The sequence below is a fragment of the Triticum dicoccoides genome, chromosome 7A, assembly GCF_002162155.2.
Source record: "Triticum dicoccoides isolate Atlit2015 ecotype Zavitan chromosome 7A, WEW_v2.0, whole genome shotgun sequence".
Taxonomy (NCBI): domain Eukaryota; kingdom Viridiplantae; phylum Streptophyta; class Magnoliopsida; order Poales; family Poaceae; genus Triticum; species Triticum dicoccoides.
Window position 1 is genome coordinate 603,927,663 of NC_041392.1, and position 19,652 is coordinate 603,947,314.

The window sequence follows — 19,652 nt, forward strand, 5'->3', positions numbered from 1 at the left end:
AGCCCTTGCCGCAAGTCCTTGAGACGGGGCAACGGGGTCACATCTTTCATGAGTCTCTACTTATTACCGTGTGCTCCTAATCCACTACGATTTGGATATTTGATCCGAGGGGCCTCTGGCCTGATAGCACTAACCATCGCATGGGCATAGTATGGGCGTTCTGCGTCGTATGCATCAGCCGAAGCTTAATAGATGTCAGCGACTGAGCGGCGCGCGCCGGGTTGGACTGGTAAGCACCTGCCTTTTAAAAGGAGGTAGCTAGGTCTGCTCACCGGCCGCGTACGCAATGTGCAGGAGTTCCCGGCGAGATGGCCCATGAGCCCTGGGGGCATAGGTTTAGTCGGCGTGCTGACCTCTCTATTAAGCCTAGGTTGGGTTGTGGCGTATTGTTTGGCCGAGGCCGGGCATGACCCAGGAAAGTGTGTCTAGCCGGAGTTAATCGAGCGTGGTGGGTAAGTTGGTGGACCCCTTCAGGGAAGAAAACATCTATCGATAGCCTGTCCTATGGTAACGGACACTTGGAGTTGTATCCCGACCGATACAACTAGAACTGGATACCTGAGATGAGAAATGGATATGAGAAATGGAGATGAAAACTGGATAGTATGGCTTTGGGATTGCTTTCTCGCAGGGAGTCGAGAAAGGATCACTGGCCGAGGTTGATAACACTACTACTACTTTACTTTATGCTACTCTGCTCCCTCTTGTTTCTGCAAGATGGTGGTTTCCAGAAGATGCTAGTCTTTGATAGGACTAGCTTCTCCCCCTCTTATTCTGGCATTCTGCAGTTAGTCCACAAATACTACCCCTTTCATTGATACGATGCATAAGTAGTGTAGATCCTTGCTTGCGAGTACTTTGGATGAGTACTCACGGTTGCTTTGCTACCCCTTTTCCCCTTTCTTTCTTCTTTCTGGTTGTTGCAACCAGATGGTGGAGTCCAGGAGCCAGATGCCACTTTGTCGACTACTACTACCCTGAGGTTGCCTACTACTACGTGAAGACCGCCGACAACCAGGAGTAGTTAGGAGGCTCCCAAGCAGGAGGCCTTGCCTTTTCGATCGTTGTTGCTTTTGTGCTAGCCTTCTTAAGGCAAACTTGTCTAACTCATGTCTGTACTCAGATATTGTTGCTTCCGCCGACTCTTGTGTATTCGAGCTTATGTATTCGAGCCCTCGAGGTCCCTGGCTTGTAATATAAATCTTGTACTATTTTTAATTTGTGTCTAGAGTTGTGTTGTGATATCTTCCCATGAGTCCTTGATCTTGATCGTACACATTTGCGTGTATGAGTAGTGTACGATTGAATCGACGGTGTCACACCTCCGTCTACTGCTATGAGTGCCCGGTGCCGTTTTGGGGCTTGCCGGCGGACATCGTGCATCATTGATAACCCACAGGTATAGGGGATCACAATAGAAGTCGAGGGTAGAGTATTCAACCCAAATTTATTGATTCGACACCAGGGGAGCCAAAGAATATTCTCAGGTATTAGCGGTTGAGTTGTCAATTAAACCACACCTGGATAACTTAGTATCTGCAACTAAGTATTTAGTAGCAAAGTAGTATGGAAGTAACGGTAGCAAAAGTAATATTTTTGGGTTTTGTAGTGATTGTAACAGTAGCAACGGAAAAGTAAATAAGCGAAGAACAATTTGTGAAAAGCTCGTAGGCATTGGATCGGTGATGGAGAATTATGCCGGATGCGGTTCATCATGTAACAATCATAACATAGGGTGACACAGAACTAGCTCCAGTTCATCAATGTAATGTAGGCATGTATTCTGAATATAGTCATACGTGCTTATGGAAAAGAACTTGCATGACATCTTTTGTCCTACCCTCCCGTGGCAGCGGGGTCCTAATGGAAACTAAGGGATATTAAGGCCTCCTTTTAATAGAGTACCGGACCAAAGCATTAACACATAGTGAATACATGAACTCCTCAAACTACGGTCATCACCGGGAGTGGTCCAGATTATTGTCACTTCGGGGTTGCTGGATCATAACACATAGTAGGTGACTATAGACTTGCAAGATAGGATCAAGAACTCAAATATATTCATGAAAACATAATAGGTTCAGATCTGAAATCATGGCTCTCGGGCCCTAGTGACAAGCATTAAGCATAACAAAGTCATAGCGACATCAATCTCAGAACATAGTGGATACTAGGGATCAAACCCTAACAAATCTAACTCGATTACATGATAAATCTCATCCAATCCATCACCGTCCAGCAAGCCTACGATGGAATTACTCACGCACGGCGGTGAGCATCATGAAATTGGTGGTGGAGGATGGTTGATGATGACGATGGCGACGGATTCCCCTCTCTGGAGCCCCGAACGGACTCCAGATTTTTTTTCTCCCCGAACATGAATATATGGAGTTGGAGTTGAGGTCGGTGGAGCTCCAGGGGGCCCACGAGGCAGGGGGCACGCCCCCCACCCTCGTGGAAAGGGTGTGGGCCCCCTGGCACCTTGATTCTTTCGCCAGTATTTTTTATATTTTCCAAAAATAATCTCCGTTGATTTTCAGGTCATTCCGAGAACTTTTGTTTCTGCACAAAAATAACACCATGGCAATTCTGCTGAAAACAACGTCAGTTCAGGTTAGTTCCATTCAAATCATGCAAGTTAGAGTACAAAACAAGGGCAAAAGTGTTTGGAAAAGTAGATATGACAGAGACGTATCAACTCCCCCAAGCTTAAACCTTTGCTTGTCCTCAAGCAATTCATTTGATAAATTGAAAGTGATAAAGAAAAACTTTTACAAACTCTGTTTGCTCTTGTTATTGTAAATATGTAAAGCCAGCATTCAAGTTTTCAGCAAAGATTATGACTAACCATATTCACAATAACACTTAGGTCTCATGTTTTCTCATATCAATGACACAATCAACTAGAGAGCAATAATAATAAATCTCGGATGACAACACTTTCTCAAAACAATCATGATATCATATAACAAGATGGTATCTCGCTAGCCCTTTTTGAGACCGCAAAACATAAATGCAGAGCACCTTTAAAGATCAAGGATTGACTAAACATTGTAATTCATGGTAAAAGAGATCCAGTCATAGTCATACCCAATATATACTAATAGTAATACATGAAAATGACAGCGGTGCTCTCCAGTTGGTGCTTTTTAATAAGAGGGTGATGACTCAACATAAAAGTAAATAGATAGGCCCTTCGCAGAGGGAAGCAGGGATTTGTAGAGGTGCCAGAGCTCGGTTTTGAAATAGACATAAATAATATTTTGAGCGGCATACTTTCATTGTGAACATAACAACCAAGATATGGTGATATCTTCCATGCTACACACATTATAGGCGGTTCCCAAACAGAATGGTAAAGTTTATACTCCCCCTCCACCAACAAGCATCAATCCATGGCTTGCTCGAGACAACGAGTGCCTCTAACTAACAACAGTCCTGGGGGAGTTTTGTTTGCAATTATTTTGATTTGACTTGCATAAAGCATGGGACTGGGCATCCCGGTGACCAACCATTTTCTCGCGAGTGAGGAGCGGAGTCCACTCCTCTTGAGAATAACCCGCCTAACATGGAAGATACGGACAACCCTAGTTGATACATGAGCTATTCGAGCATACAAAACAGAATTTCATTTGAAGGTTTGGAGTTTGGCACATACAAATTTACTTGGAACGGCAGGTAGATATCGCATATAGGAAGGTATAGTGGACTCATATGGCATAACTTTTGGGATTTAAGGGATTGGATGCACAAGCAGTATTCCCACTTAGTACAAGTGAAGGCTAGCAAAAGACTGGGAAGCGACCAAATAGAGAGCGACAACATTCATGAACATGCATTAAAATTAATAAACACTGAGTGCAAGCATGAGTAGGATATAATCCACCATGAACATAAATATCATGAAGGCTATGTTGATTTTGTTTCAACTACATGTGTGAACATGTGCCAAGTCAAGTCACTTAAATCATTCAAAGGAGGATACCACCCCATCATACCACATCACAACCATTTTAATAGCATGTTGGCACGCAAGGTAAACCATTATAAACTCCTAGCTAATTAAGCATGGCATAAGTAACTATAATCTCTAATTGTCATTGCAAACATGTTTATTCATAATAGGCTGAATCAGGAACGATGAACTAATCATATTTACAAAAACAAGAGAGGTCGAGTTCATACCAGCTTCTCTCATCTCAGTCAGTCCATCATATATCGTCATAATTGCCTTTCACTTGCACGACCGAATGATGTGAATAATAATAATAGTGCACGTGCATTGGACTAAGATGGAATCTGCGAGCATTCAATAAACAGGAGAAGACAAGGCAATATGGGCTCTTGGTTAAATCAACAAACATGCATATAAGAGCCACTTAAACAATTTAATCATGGTCTTCTCCTATCGACCCCAAAGAAAAGAAAAGAAATAAAACTATTTACATGGGAAAGCTCCCAACAAGCAAAATAAGAACGGGAAATATTTTTGGGTTTTCTTTTAATTATTACTACTACAGCAAGAAAAGTAAACTAGCTAAAAGCTACAACTATTTTTTTAGTTTTCTTAAGGTTTTTCAAACACACAAGAAGGAAGCATAAAAAGAAAAATAAACTAGCATGGATATTACAGTGAAAAAGTATGAGCACCGACATCTAGCAATGAGTGTGCAAACATAAATGTAATGTCGGTGAGAAATACGTACTCCCCCAAGCTTAGGCTTTTGGCCTAAGTTGGTCTAGTGCCACGGCTGGCCTGGCGGATATCCATAGTTGTCGTTGGGGTCGTACTGAGAAGAAGCCTCGGATTGCCACTGGTTGGCAATCGCCTCCAGATCCCACTGGTAATTAGACTATCATGGAGGATCAAATTGTTGTTCTGGCTCTGGCTCTGTAGCTGATGTAGGGTTCCGGTAGTCGTGAATGGCCGCCAGCGGAACGAGATACTTGTGTGCAGACAAATCAAACAAGGAAGGAGCAGGCAAGGTAATAGTCTCAGGGTGATTTTTATCAAATAACAGTTTGTATTTCATCCCTTTCCCTATTCTTAACAATAAAATCATGCGCTACCATACTCTTATAGTCTAGAAAAACAGTAGGCAACAACTTTTCTTCTTTCTCATAGTGCCTAATAGGTATGTTATAGTATGCAGCGAGGTGCGAGGCGAAGATGCCTCCCAAGATGGGGCCCTTAGTACGGTGAAGATTTAACCGCTTTGCAACAATAGCGCCCATACTAAATGTGTCATCACGAAACAAGGCATGGAACAAAATAATAATATCAGGGACACTCAAGTTTCCACAGTTTTCGCGACCAATTAAGCATCTATTAGCAAATATAGCAAACTAACATAGAATAGGAAAGTGTATGCTAGTGATTCGTGCGTCGGAAACCTTCCTCGTTTCCCCTACAACAATTGTATCAATAAACCCCTCCACATCGTTGCTATGTGGTTCCTCTATGAAACCCGAAAAAGGTAACTTGCACACCTCACAGAATTCACAAAGGGTCATCTCCTTATACTCATCATATAAATAAAAATCCACCATAGGTGGTGACCTCCTAGAATGGAAATGAAAATTTTGCACAAAGGTATTGGTGAGTAAGAGATACTGTTCGCGTTGGTCGCGGAGGAAGTCGGTGAGGCCTGCATTCTCAGCCAACTCATAAAAATCATCAAAAATCCCGGCTGCTCTCAAGAAATCATCACAAGGCCATTCACATGGCCGAACTTCCGTGGAGCGAGGCAGATTATATTTGGGCCTCTCTGCTTCTTCACTTTGCTTTTCCTTCGAGCTTCGGCTCGACGAGCCCCTAAAAAATCTCTTCATCATTTTCTGAAAATTTCTGAAATTTTTAGTAACTTCAAATAAAAGTGAACCAAGCTCAACAAAATTGATAGCAACTACTCCTACAAGTGCCTAGAGCCTATCATGTGTTAGACCTACTTGGAACCATATAAATTTGACATGCAAGCTCAAGAACATGGTCACCCAGGCAGCACAAATTTGCAATGAATAAAGCAGTAGAACAAAACCTAATTGGACCAGTGGAGGAGTTACATACCAAGGAACAATCCCCCAAAGCAGTTTGGTGAGAGGTGCTTTGATCAAGGAGATCAAAAATCACAGCAAAATGAGCTAGAACTCATGCTTGAGCTGGTTGGTGATTTTTTTGGGAGGAAGAAGAAGTGTGTGGGTGCTGGAATAAGTGGAGGGGAGCAACCATGGGCCCACGAGGCAGGGGGGCGCACCCAAGGGGGTGGGCGCGCCCTGGACCCTCGTGCCCAGGTGCTTGCTCCCCTCGCTGTGTTCTCAGTGCCAAATATTCCAAAAAAATCATATTAAATTGGCAGGGCATTTGGAGAGCTTTTATTTTTGGGGTATTTTTATATTGCATGGATAATTCAGAAAATAGACAGAAAAGTACTATTTTTACTTTATTTTGACTAAATAACAGAAAGTAAAAGGAGGGTACAGAAGGTTGTGCTTTCTAACTTCATCCATCTCATGCTCATCAAAAGGAATCCACTAACAAGGTTGATCAAGTCTTGTTAACAAACTCATTTCGAATAACATGGAACCGGAGAAATTTCGAATAACACTAGGTTACCTCAACGGGGATATGCACAACCCCAATAATAAGAATATCATATTTCTTCTTGACAGTAGGAAGAGGAAATTCAAAACCTCAAAAAATAATCGATGGAATTTTTTCAATAGAATTGATACTGTAGACTTGAGGTTGTTTCCTCGGAAAGTGTACTGTATGTTCATTGCCATTAACATGAAAGGTGACATTGCCTTTGTTGCAATCAATAACAGCCCCTGCAGTATTCAAAAAGGGTCTTCCAAGAATAATAGACATACTATCGTCCTCGGGAATATCAAGAATAACAAAGTCTATTAAAATAGTAATATTTGCAACCACAACAGGCACATCCTCACAAATACCGACAGGTATAGCAGTTGATTTATTAGCCATTTGCAAGGATATTTCAGTAGGTGTCAACTTATTCAAATCGAGTCTACGATATAAAGAGAGAGGCATAACACTAACACCGGCTCCAAGATCACATAAAGCAGTTCTAACATAATTTCTTTTAATGGAGCATGGTATAGTAGGTACTCCTAGATCTCCAAGTTTCTTTGGTATTCCACCTTTGAAAGTATAATTAGCAAGCATGGTGGAAATTTCAACTTCCGGTATCTTTCTCTTATTCATAACAATTTCTTTCATGTACTTAGCATAAGTATTCATTTTAAGCATATCAGTTAATCGCATACACAAGAAGATAGGTCTAATCATTTCAGCAAAGCGCTCAAAATCCTCATCATCTTTTTTCTTGGATGGTTTGGGAGGAAAAGGCATGGGTTTCTGAACCCATGGTTCTCTTTCTTTACCGTGCTTCCCAGCAACAAAGTCTCTCTTATCATAACGTTGATTCTTTGATTGTGTGTTATCAAGATCAACAGCAGGTTCAATTTCTACATCATTATCATTGCTAGGTTGAGCGTCAACATGAACATCATCATTAACATTATCACTAGGTTCATGTTCATTACCAGATTGTGTTTGAGCATCAGAAATAGAAATGTCATTTGGATTCTCAGGTGGTTCAGCAATAGGTTCACTAGAAGCATAGAAAGTCCTATCATTTTTGTTTTTCTTATTTTTAGAAGGACTAGGTGCATCTAAATTATTTCTCTGAGAATCCTGCTCAATTCTCTTAGGATGGCCTTCAGGATACAAAGGTTCTTGAGTCATTTTACCAGTTCTAGTAGCCACTCTAACAACAAAGTCATTATTCTTACTATTCAATTCATGGAGCAAATCATTCTGAGCTTTAAGTACTTGTTCTACTTGAGTGGTAACCATAGAAGCATGTTTACTAATGAGCTTAAGTTCACCTTTAACTCTAGACATATAATCACCCAAGTGTTCAATCATATAAGCATTTTGTTTTAATTGTCTACCAAAATAAGCATTAAAATCTTCTTGCATAACCATAAAGTTATCAAACTTATCCAAACATTGGCTAGCAAACTTGATAGCAGGGATTTCAGCTTTATCATATCTATAGAGAGAATTTACCTTTACTACTTGTGTGAGGTTATCAAGACCATGTGTTTCTTCAATAGGTAATGAATTAAGACCATGTATTTCTTCAACAGGTGGTAAATTAAGACCATGTATTTCTTCAATAGGAGGTAAATTCTTAACATCGTCAGCTTTAATACCTTTTTCCTTCATAGATTTCTTTGCCTCTTGCATATCTTTAGGACTAAGAAATAGAACACCCCTTTTCTTCGGAGTTGGCTTAGGAGTTGGTTCAGGAAGTGTCCAATTATTTTCATTGGTCAACATATTATTCAATAGAATTTCAGCTTCATCTAGTGTTCTTTCCCTGAAAACAGAACCAACACAACTATCCAGGTGGTCTCTGGAAGCATCGGTTAGTCCATTATAAAAGATATCAAGTATTTCATTTTTCTTCAGAGGATGATCAGGCAAAGCATTAAGTAATTGGAGAAGCCTCCCCCAAGCTTGTGGGAGACTCTCTTCTTCAATTTGCACAAAATTATCTATATCCCTTAAAGCATCTTGTTTCTTATGAGCAGGGAAATATTTAGCAGAGAAGTAATAAATCATATCCTGGGGACGACGCACACAACCAGGATCAAGAGAATTAAACCATATCTTAGCATCACCCTTTAATGAGAACGGAAATATCTTAAGGATATAGTAGTAGCGAGTTTTCTCATCATTAGTGAATAGGGTGGCTATATCATTTAATTTAGTAAGATGTGCCACAACAGTTTTAGATTCATAGCCATAAAAAGGATCAGATTCAACCAAAGTAATAATATCAGGATCGACAGAGAATTCATAATCCTTATCAGTAACAAAGATAGGTGAAGTAGCATAAGCAGGATCATATTTCATTCTAGCATTCAAAGTTTTCTGTTTAAGCTTAGCTAATAATTTCTTAAGATCACTTCTATCATTGCAAGCAAGAAAGTCTCTAGCAGTTTCTTCATCCATAACATAGCCCTCAGGCACAACAGACAATTCATATTTAGGGGGAGAATCTTCATCATCACTCTCATCAATATTATCAGTTTCAATGATTTCATTCTCTCTAGCCCTAGCAAGTTTTTCATCAAGAAATTAACCAAGTGGCACAGTAGTATCAAGCATAGAAGTAGTTTCATCATAAGTATCATGCATAGTAGAAGTGGCATCATCAATAACATGCGACATATTAGAATTAATAGCAGAAGCAGGTTTAGGTGTCGCAAGCTTACTCAAAACAGAAGGTGAATCAAGTGTAGAGCTAGATGGCAGTTCCTTACCTCCCCTCGTAGTTGAGGGATAAATTTTTGTTTTTGCGTCCATCAAGTTCTTCATAGTGACCAGCAGATATAAATCCCAAGTGACTCAAAGAATAGAGCTATGCTCCCCGGCAACGGAGCCAGAAAATAGTCTTGATAACCCACAAGTATAGGGGATCGCAACAGTTTTCGAGGGTAGAGTATTCAACCCAAATTTATTGATTCAACACAAGGGGAGCCAAAGAATATTCTCAAGTATTAGCAGTTGAGTTGTCAATTAAACCACACCTGGATAACTTAGTATCTACAGCAAAGTATTTAGTAGCAAAGTAGTATGGAAGTAACGGTAGCAAAAGTAATATTTTTGGGTTTTGTAGTGATTGTAACAGTAGCAACGGAAAAGTAAATAAGCGAAGAACAATATGTGAAAAGCTTGTAGGCATTGGATCGGTGATGGAGAGTTATGCCGGATGCGGTTCATCATGTAACAATCATAAAATAGGGTGACACAGAACTAGCTCCAATTTATCAATGTAATGTAGGCATGTATTCCGAATATAGTCATACGTGCTTATGGAAAAGAACTTGCATGACATCTTTTGTCCTACCCTCCCGTGGCAGCGGGGTCCTAATGGAACTGAGGGATATTAAGGCCTCCTTTTCATAGAGTACCGGACCGAAGGATTAACACATAGTGAATACATGAACTCATCAAACTATGGTCATCACCGGGAGTGGTCCCGATTATTGTCACTTCGGGGTTGCCGGATCATAACACATAGTAGGTGACTATAGACTTGCAAGATAGGATCAAGAACTCACATATATTCATGAAAACATAATAGGTTCAGATCTGAAATCATGGCACTCGGGCCCTACTGACAAGCATTAAGCATAGCAAAGTCATAGCAACATCAATCTCAGAACATAGTGGATACTAGGGATCAAACCCTAACAAATCTAACTCGATTACATGATAAATCTCATCCAACCCATCACCGTCCAGCAAGCCTATGATGGAATTACTCACGCACGGCGTTGAGCATCATGAAATTGGTGATGGAGGATGGTTGATGATGTTGATGGCGACGGATTCGTCTCTCCGGAGCCCCGAACAGACTCCAGATCAGCCCTCCCAAGAGAGTTTAGGGCTTGGCGTTGGCTCCGTATCATTAAACGTGATGAATCTTTCTCTCTGATTTTTTTCTCCCCGAACACGAATATATGGAGTTGGAGTTGAGGTCGGTGGAGCTCCAGGGGGCCCACGAGGCAGTGGGGCGCGCCCAGGGGGGGCAGGCGCGCCCCCCACCCTCGTGGAAAGGGTGTGGGCCCCCTGGCCTTGATTCTTTTGCCAGTATTTTTTATATTTTTCAAAAATAATCTCCGTTGATTTTCAGGTCATTCCGAGAACTTTTGTTTCTACACAAAAATAACACCATGGCAATTCTGCTGAAAACAACGTTAGTCCGGGTTAGTTCCATTCAAATCATGCAAGTTAGAGTCCAAAACAAGGGCAAAAGTGTTTGGAAAAGTAGATACAACGGAGACGTATCAATCACCTGACGTGGGCGTGCGACGATCACTACTGGCCCTTGGCGAAGAACATCAAGTACGAGACATGCTACCCGTTCACCATGCCGGAGTCACTGGAGGATCAGCGCTGCATGCTAGTCTCGCAGGAGGACGACAACGTCTTCCTCTTGATCGTGGCCACCGGCGAGGCCTGCGCAGGCCGCCGCCACATCTCTGTAGTGTGCGTCAGGGGTGATGCACGGGTGCATGCTAACTATTACTACCCCTCAGAGGTACGTGGGCGGCGACTCTGGCTACGTCAAGCTGACTTGGACTCTGCCGAGCTGGGACCTTCCCGCTGATGTGGACATGGAAGACTGGTATTATTTGACCCCAAACAATGTGTATGGGGACTCCAAGGAGGTTCATCTGGACATCTGCATTACTAAGTTAAATGTTGATCATTAGTCTTCGCTCAATGTAATCCGCTGTCTAAGCATGTGGAGACTTCCATGCATGATCTTGCTCTATTGGAGTATCACGCATGAATTAAAGTGTATCCATTTATGGTCTAGTCTAGAATCTTCCATGTATGAATTTTTACTACAGTACTGGTGAAAGACTTATGATGAACCATTTCCTGCAAAGCACATTAAGAGTTATTTCTTCATAAGTTTTGGATGCAGGTTGAACAGTTGAACGCTTTTGTTTGCAAAAGATACTTGTTTATCTATTTCACCCGGATGTTTGTGAGCTCTAGAAATGAAATAATATCAGAACAAACCTATCGATACATGTTACACATGAGATGACCCCCACATCCTTTGTCAAAATAAACAACACCCCGATCAATGCATTTCACTCTTCCGTGCAACGCACAGGCACCTTACTATAGATTAGTACGACCAAAAATTGAACTAAGATTATATATAGTACGGTAAATGATGATGCATGCCACCTAGAATTGTATCATTGAAAACTATGTTCAAATACGAATCCAACGATATTGTTTTTGTTAACATGCACTAACATTTTGTCAGTTAAATCTTCAGTCAAATTCAATGGGGGATAAACCAAGACCGATTTAGTAGTACTAGTGTAGAGGGCAGCGCTGCACGGGAGTCTCACCCTACTCATGGAGCGGTAGTAAAGTCGTCATATCACAAAACCCAACCACTCCCAGTAATAAGTGGCCTGGTAAAATAAACGGACAAGCAACCATCACATCCCCCCGTCTTTTTTGCATTTCATCTCTCTGCATTTACTTTCTCTGGTTCATCTCGCACACTCGATCCCTAGCTACTACTCCTAGTATCCCTAGCTACTACTCCTAGGGCCAGTTCTTTTGGCGGTTTCCCCAGCTTTTCCCATAAGACTAGTCACAGTGGAGATTAACATTAAGGCACCTCACTCATATATTTGGGCTTCTAAACTACTAGTAGTAGTACCTCCGTCCTGGTTTATTCCTCACCATTGTAATTTGTGCTAAATTTTGACCAAAGATTTAACTGATAAAGCATGTCCTTAGTTAAATTTATGATCAAAATTTGACACAGATTACAATGGGGACCAATAAACCAGGACGGAGGTAGTAGTTATGGGATTACTAATCTAGAAGCCTAAAAGAACTAGCCCCTAGTACTCCTACTAGTAGTAGTACTCAAGTTGGAATTCCAATTGCACAACACAACTAGTTAGGCAAAAAATTCGATACAGGGTGTAGGAAGCGGTTTGGGAATTTGCATGCCTTTCCGACCAGTGAGATACTCCGTACAAAGTACGACAAAGAAATAACCACAAAGAAGGAAGCTAAAAGTAAACAATCAAACGAGCATTTTTGCATTTGTTTTGCATTGAATCGTTTCACAAGCTTGACTAGTGTTGTTTTTCTACTTTTACAAAAACCGCATCGTAATGTTAAACCGTGCATTTGCACGTACATAAGTAATAGTAGTACTCCCTCCGTCTAGGTGTATAAGTCTTCCCTCCTTCTTGGTCATGGTGCACAACCAAAGATGACTTATTGACCTGGACGAAGGGAGTAGCATAGTCTGCAAGCATATATAGAGAGAGACGTGTAGTGCGATAGTATATAGCAAAGTTTGTGCTATATGCACGTACTTGCAAAATGCGTACAAATACACAAGGTTTCCAAACTTTCCCTTTTGCATTCTTAATTAAGGACGCTAGTAATTCCTGAACGTTCGGGATTTATCATTTGCATCCCAAAACTAATGAGATCGCCTTACGAAACAAAAATTATACTCCTACCAAAAGCCACGGCGCTCGCCGGAGTGCTTGTGGCGCGCTACGAGTGCCTTGGTGCGCGGCCGTTTCCCAACGTGCCGACACAACGCCTCTTCCTCAGCCTCGCAACTCGCGAGGTGCTGATTGGCGGCTTGCCGGCGGGGGAGCGCGATCTCACCGGTGTGGTGATCCGGCACCAACAGGTACTCCTCCTCGCTGGAAGCATGCACCCGGTCCACGTACCGCCAAGCGTAGATGAGGCGCTTGGGCCCGACTGCACTCAGGGCTTCGTCATGGGCGTCCCCCACCACCCTCACGGCCCTTGCACGAGCCTTCTGCCAAAGAGCCAATTGCCTGACTCTCTCGGATGCGACATAGGCCTGCCAGGCAGCTTGTTCCGCGGTGCGCTTCTCTTCCTCGACCTTCTTCTCCGCCTCTATTTTGGCACCCTCTGCTGGAGGCAAAGCCTCCCACAAGGCGACATCCATTTCTTACCAAAGCTCCTCAAGGTTGGGGGGCTCGGCGGGCGGCGCGGCGTTCTCCTCGTAGCGGGGAGCCAATGCGTCCTCCGGCGCGCGTGCTGGCGAGATTGGGAACACCGACACGTCCACCTCGACGCGTCGCGGCAAGGAGCGGAACACCGACGCGTCCTCCTCGACTAGTGGTGGTGAGGAACGAAACGGCGACGCGTTGCGACGTGGAGCGGAATGCCGACGCGTCCTCCTCGACTTGTGGCGGCGAGGAACGGAACGACGACGCGTGACCGTCCGTGCGGTGCAGTGAGGGGCGCCTAGGGCTTGGCAGGGGCGATGCCATGGTGGTCGATGTGAGAGGGAGGGGGAGGAGATAGCGATGAACGTGAACATGAGGGGGAGGAGAGTGTCTTGGGAGGCGCAGTATTTAAAGGCAAGCAATGGCACACCTACGTAAGATATGGACTAAGATGCACTGACTTAACTGCAGGTCCAGTTGCGTCACTGACATGTGGGCCAGACCCCTGTTGGGCCCATATGTCAGTGACCCAATGCACCTGCAGTTAAGTAACAACTACGTGGGCATATTTGTTGGAGTAAATTACGGGGGAGGGAAGGGGTGGAAATATTGCTGGTCACAACGGATTGGACGAGCGCGGGGGGAGGAGAGTCATGCATGCAGATTTTTTCCACACGGGGTGGAGTGGTGGGACCGCCGAAGGGAGAAGGAGAGTCTGGCAGGCATATTGTTTCCACACATGGAGAGGAAAAGATTTGGAGACGAACGAGCTTCCTGCAGGTATGGGGAACGACGCATAATAAGTCTCATCTTGCATGCCGGGCTAGGTATAGTCTCAAGTCATTAAAAACATACACGCCCCACACGTGTTCATATTTCAAGGTGCACTAAATTATTGCATGCGATGATTAAGGCTGGCCATAATGGTGGTATCTTAGCTGGTATTATGCACACGGGAATAGCAAACATGCTGATGTGGCAAAGAATTAAAGAAGAGAGGGGGGTAGAGTAACTAGTGTTCATGCATGCATTGGTAAACACATTTTTTGTGAAGAACTACAAAAACTATTCCACGGCCTCTATCTTGCTAAGAGTAGGTGAAAATTTTGAATCGAGCCCTTTAAACTAGAAGGGAGGTAGTAGTACTCTAATAGCTAACCTTGGCCCTGTTTGGATCCATGTGTTAGAGTTAGTTTGGGTTAGTTTGAACTCAACTAACCCAAAAAAGTTCTAACCCACCCAAGAGGTGCTTATTTGGGTTACTCCCTCCGTCTAGGTGTGTAATTCATCTTATGTTGTGCACCGCGACCAAGGCGGAGAGGAAAACGAGAAAACTTAATGTCTTTTTGCTAATTAATAGCATTGCATGCAATGAACTAACCACTGCATGTCATGTTTGGCAGTCTCAAGTCATTGAAAGCATGCACGGCCCACATCTCTTATTGGTTGATATGTCACAAAACAAGAAACGAGGAGGGAGTTAATGTACGGTGCCTAAGTGTTTTGAGATTATTTGGTTTTTGTAAGGTGACTTACACACCTAGACGGAGGGAGTAGTTCTTCTCGGGAAACTAAAAAACACATTTTTCTCTCGCTCTCCCCGCAGCAGATCCCTCCCCACTTCCTCGAAGCTTCTCGTACTCTCCCTCCCTCCCTCCCTCTCGCACCGCCCATGAAGGCACCTCACCGTATCCGCGCTCCATCTAACCCTGTCATCCAAACACCTCTTTCGCTAGAGTTACTTCAGGGTTAGTTCAGGATTCAAATCTTAACTCATCTAACTCATCTAATAGTAGTTCTTATACTCATTATAATCAGTATTGTAGATATTGATATTTTTAGTATAAATTTGGTCAAACACTTTGCAAATGGTTAACGGAAGTAAAAATGACGAGAGGGAGTATCATGCATGCGGAGTAGGCAAAAAATTGCTCATTTATAGCCGGACGAAGTCTCAAAGGGCGCGACCGCGCGAGGGAGGCGAAGGTCGTGGGAGGCGCGATGGTTGACGGAATTAAGTGAAGTTACCCACGCGCCGACATGGTGTGCGAACAGGCAGAAGCTATACCGTCAGGCCTATGATATGGGTCTAGTAGACATGACATCTAGTGGGTCCCGCATAGTTCTCGAGAACTCTTTGGGGGCTTGCAGCCGTTTATCCACCGGGCAAGCCAGCAACCCCACGCCGTTCGCACGCCCTACTCGTCCCCGTCTTCTACTAGTACAGTACCTTACAATAGTTCGCTCCCAGTCGTCCCGTCCTTTGACATTACGGCAGTTCCACTAATCCTAACCCTCCTCCCAAATCCATGGCGTCCCAAATCTCTAGGATCGACAGCGAGTACAACATTAGAACCATCACCGGCGATGAGTTCGACGTCATCTACACCCGTTCTTCCGCAACGGTGAAAGAATGCCTTGCTTGGTTCAAACGCATGTTCGAAGACTCAAATGATGAGTGGGTCGCTGGGCTAGATGTTTAGTACACCACAGTCCTGGGAAGCGAGAAGAAACTAAAGGAGGCAGAGAAGCAGAAGCCCGCCGTGATTCAGGTTCGCGTGCATAACTTATGCTTGATCTACCACATATGCCATGCTGACGTTGAGGGCGAGGAATTTAAGAAGTTCCTCAAGGGCGGCCGAGTCAAATTCGTTACTATAGACTTTAGGAACGACAAGGAAATCCTGGGTCAGATAGGCCTCATTGTAGGCCAGCCCTTCGATCTCCAGAAGGCAAGCCTAGTGTCCTCCTCTCAACCTTCAATGTTGACCCTGGAAGCAACCATGATTGATCGTTCGTATGCTAAACTGAAGAAACCTCACCACGAGTTTCATCATGCATGGGAGTCAAAGACATTAGATGAAGATCACATCCTGTACGCAGCAATGGATGCCTACCTTTGTTTAAATATCTACAAGCGTTGGATGAAGAAGCAGAGCCCAGTGTCCGATTCAAGCAAAGAAGCGTCGGCGAAGAGGAAGAGGAAGAGGGACGAGGACGAAGTCGAGGACGTGGACTCAAACTCCGAATAGGTGGCAGTGCCGTCGCTCATGCTGGTTCTACTGCAGTGTCAAGCGGACTAGTTGCTTAGTTTATTTTCAAGGGCGTGTTGTGCTGAGGCCCCAGTAGAACTATGTTTATGTTTATTCTCGTTATTTAAACTCTTTAGTACGTACAGTAGTTGAAAGTGTGTTATATCGACTAGAGGGGGGTATAGGCGATTTTTATGAATTCTTCACTGAGGAATTTGCCGATGAGGAAATTCCTTAGCGAAGAACTACTTGCAGCGGAATAAGAACTCAGAAGTAAACACTATAGAATACAAGCATAGTCATCATGATGAAATGAAGACAAGCACAGAGTACAGAAAGCGTAATCACAGGATAACACAAGCTGAAGACAAACAGACTGAAGAAATTGAACTGAGGAAATTGAGAAAGTCTTCAGTCAAAGTCTTCAAACACAGATATGATGAAGCACTTAACACAGTAATGAGGAAATGAAAGAGTTGAGGAAATAGAACTAGTAAGCTTGGTGAAGACAATGATTTGGCAGACCAGTTCCAACTGCTGTCTCAGTTGTACGTCTGGTTGGAGCAGCTGAGTATTTAAACTCGAGGACACACAGTCCCGGACAACCAGTCCTGAACACGCAGTCCAGGACACCAAGTCCTCACCGTATTCTCCTTGAACTAAGGTCACACATACCACGTCCAATCACTCGTGGTAAGTCTACAGGCGACTTCCAAACCTTCACAAACTCGGTCACTCGGCGATCCACAATTCCTCTTGGATGCTCTAGACCATGACGCCTAACCATCTGGAAGAAGCACAGTCTTCAAAGGTAACAAGCTTCGGATCCACACAGGATCAATCTCTTCAGTGATGCTCAATCACTTTGGGTTTGTAGGTGTTTGGGTTTGGGTTTTTCCTCACTTGATGATTTTCGCTCAAAGTCCTCGGAGGATGGGATGCTCTCAAATGACAGGTGTCAGTTTCTCTCGGAGCAGCCAACCAGCTAGTGGTTGTACGGGGTGGCTATTTATAGCCTAGGGAGCAGCCCGACATGATAAGACATAAATGCCCTTCAATGATATGATCGTTAGGTGGATAAGATATTTTGAGACAGCTAGCGCGTAGCACAGCAATGGTCGGAAATTTGAGGTTCAAATTCCTCAGGGCTATCATGTTCCTCACTGTGTAGGCAATCCACACGAGCGAATTCCTAACTCCTCAGTCAGAACAAATTCCTCAGCGACCAGAAGAACTTCGTCTCTGTCGCTGAAGAAATTGACCGAACTGTATGAGATTTCCAATGGCTTCACTCGAAGGGATTGGTAGGTGTAGGATTTTGAGTTGAGCATCACATTGAAATTTTTCCTTAGTATTTCCTCGACCCCCTTTAACTGTACGGTGTTTCCTATGACTCAAGAAAGAGAAAACGAAACTACGAAAACAAAAGTCTTCACGCTTCATGTTCCTCAAATGAATACCAAGTCTTCAAGGTCACACCAATTTCTTCACTTTCAAAGTCATCAAAAGATCTTCAGAATACCAAAGTCTTAAGTTGAAGAACTTCATTTTTAGGGGTCGACTTTCTCTGTAAACATCAAACTCCTTATAGACTTATAGACCTGTGTACACTCATAAATGCATTAGACTCTTAACCTATAAGTCTTCAATACACCAAAATCACTAAGGGGCACTAGATGCACTTACAATCTCCCCCTTTTTGGTGACTGATGACAATATAGGTTAAGTTTTCAACGGGGATAACCATATGAAGTGTAAATACTGAATATTGAGGAATTTGATTGCAAGATATAGAAGAACTCCCCCTGAAGATGTGCATAGTGAGGAATTTGCTTTTGAAGCAATGCACACTTGAAGAGTTGAATCATGGAGATCTCCCCCTATATCTTGCAATTCATACACGCATTTGACATATAATATGTAGAATTTGAAATGCAAGATGAAATATGGTGACTGATGTAATTCAGCATGCGTGTATTAACATATAACGAGGAATAAGCATGTAGAAGAACACATCAAAAGTATCAGAGCACCATCGGGTTTAAGTTTACAACTCGATCCAATAAAGTTTTAGAAGAGCGAGAGTTGTAACTTAGCAAAAAAACGCCCATATAATAGACCCGCTTGAAGACTAACTCAACTTTCTCCCCCTTTGTCATCGAATGACCAAAAGGATCGAAACTGAGGACTAACGCCCCTGAAGAATATCAAGCTGATGAAGGAGCGCCAGCGTTGTCGGGGTCGTTTGTCGTAGTAGGGCCTGCCGCAGTATCGTCCAAGTCTTCATGTTCATCAGTGTCGCGCGATGAAGAATAGGAGTTGGCCACCAAGGAAGGAACTTTGACCTTCTTGTATTTCTTTGGAGGAGGTGCAGACCAGTCAAATTCTTCCTTGAGACCCATTTTCTTCAGATCTTCTTCACTGTAGACATGAGATAAAATAGCCCAGGTACGGTTGAAGGTTTCATGGAGGTAGTATTGATTTTTCTTCACTGCATTATGGGTTGAGGTCATGTTGTGAAGAATTGATCCAAACTGATGCTTGAACCATTTATGATTGCGATCAACCTTCTGATGAAGACTAAGGAGAAGCTCACGATCAGTCATCACCCTGGGTGCTGTGCCATGAGGATTTTGCTTGGATGTGTTGGCGGCAGAGTCATGGGTGGCAGAGTCATCATTGGTTGAGTAGGATGCAGCCTTGCGAAATTGACCATCGAATGGACGAATGCCTTCATCTATAACAGCAGTGGCCTTGCCTTTGTCATCAGCTGAGGAAAATGTCCATTTGACGACTTCAATCGGAGGCAAGTAGCTGTAGTGGTTCAGAGTATCAGCTTTGTAATTGAGTGAAGACCTTGTTCTGATGAATCTCATAATCCAAGGTGCATAAGGCTTCAGCTCAAAGGTGACATAGCGGCATTGGCCAGAGTCCTCATGAAGAAATCATGGAAGTTGACGGGAACGCCATGAATGATATTGAAAAGCAGATTCTTCATGATGCCAACGACTTCTTCTTCATTCGAGTTGTGGC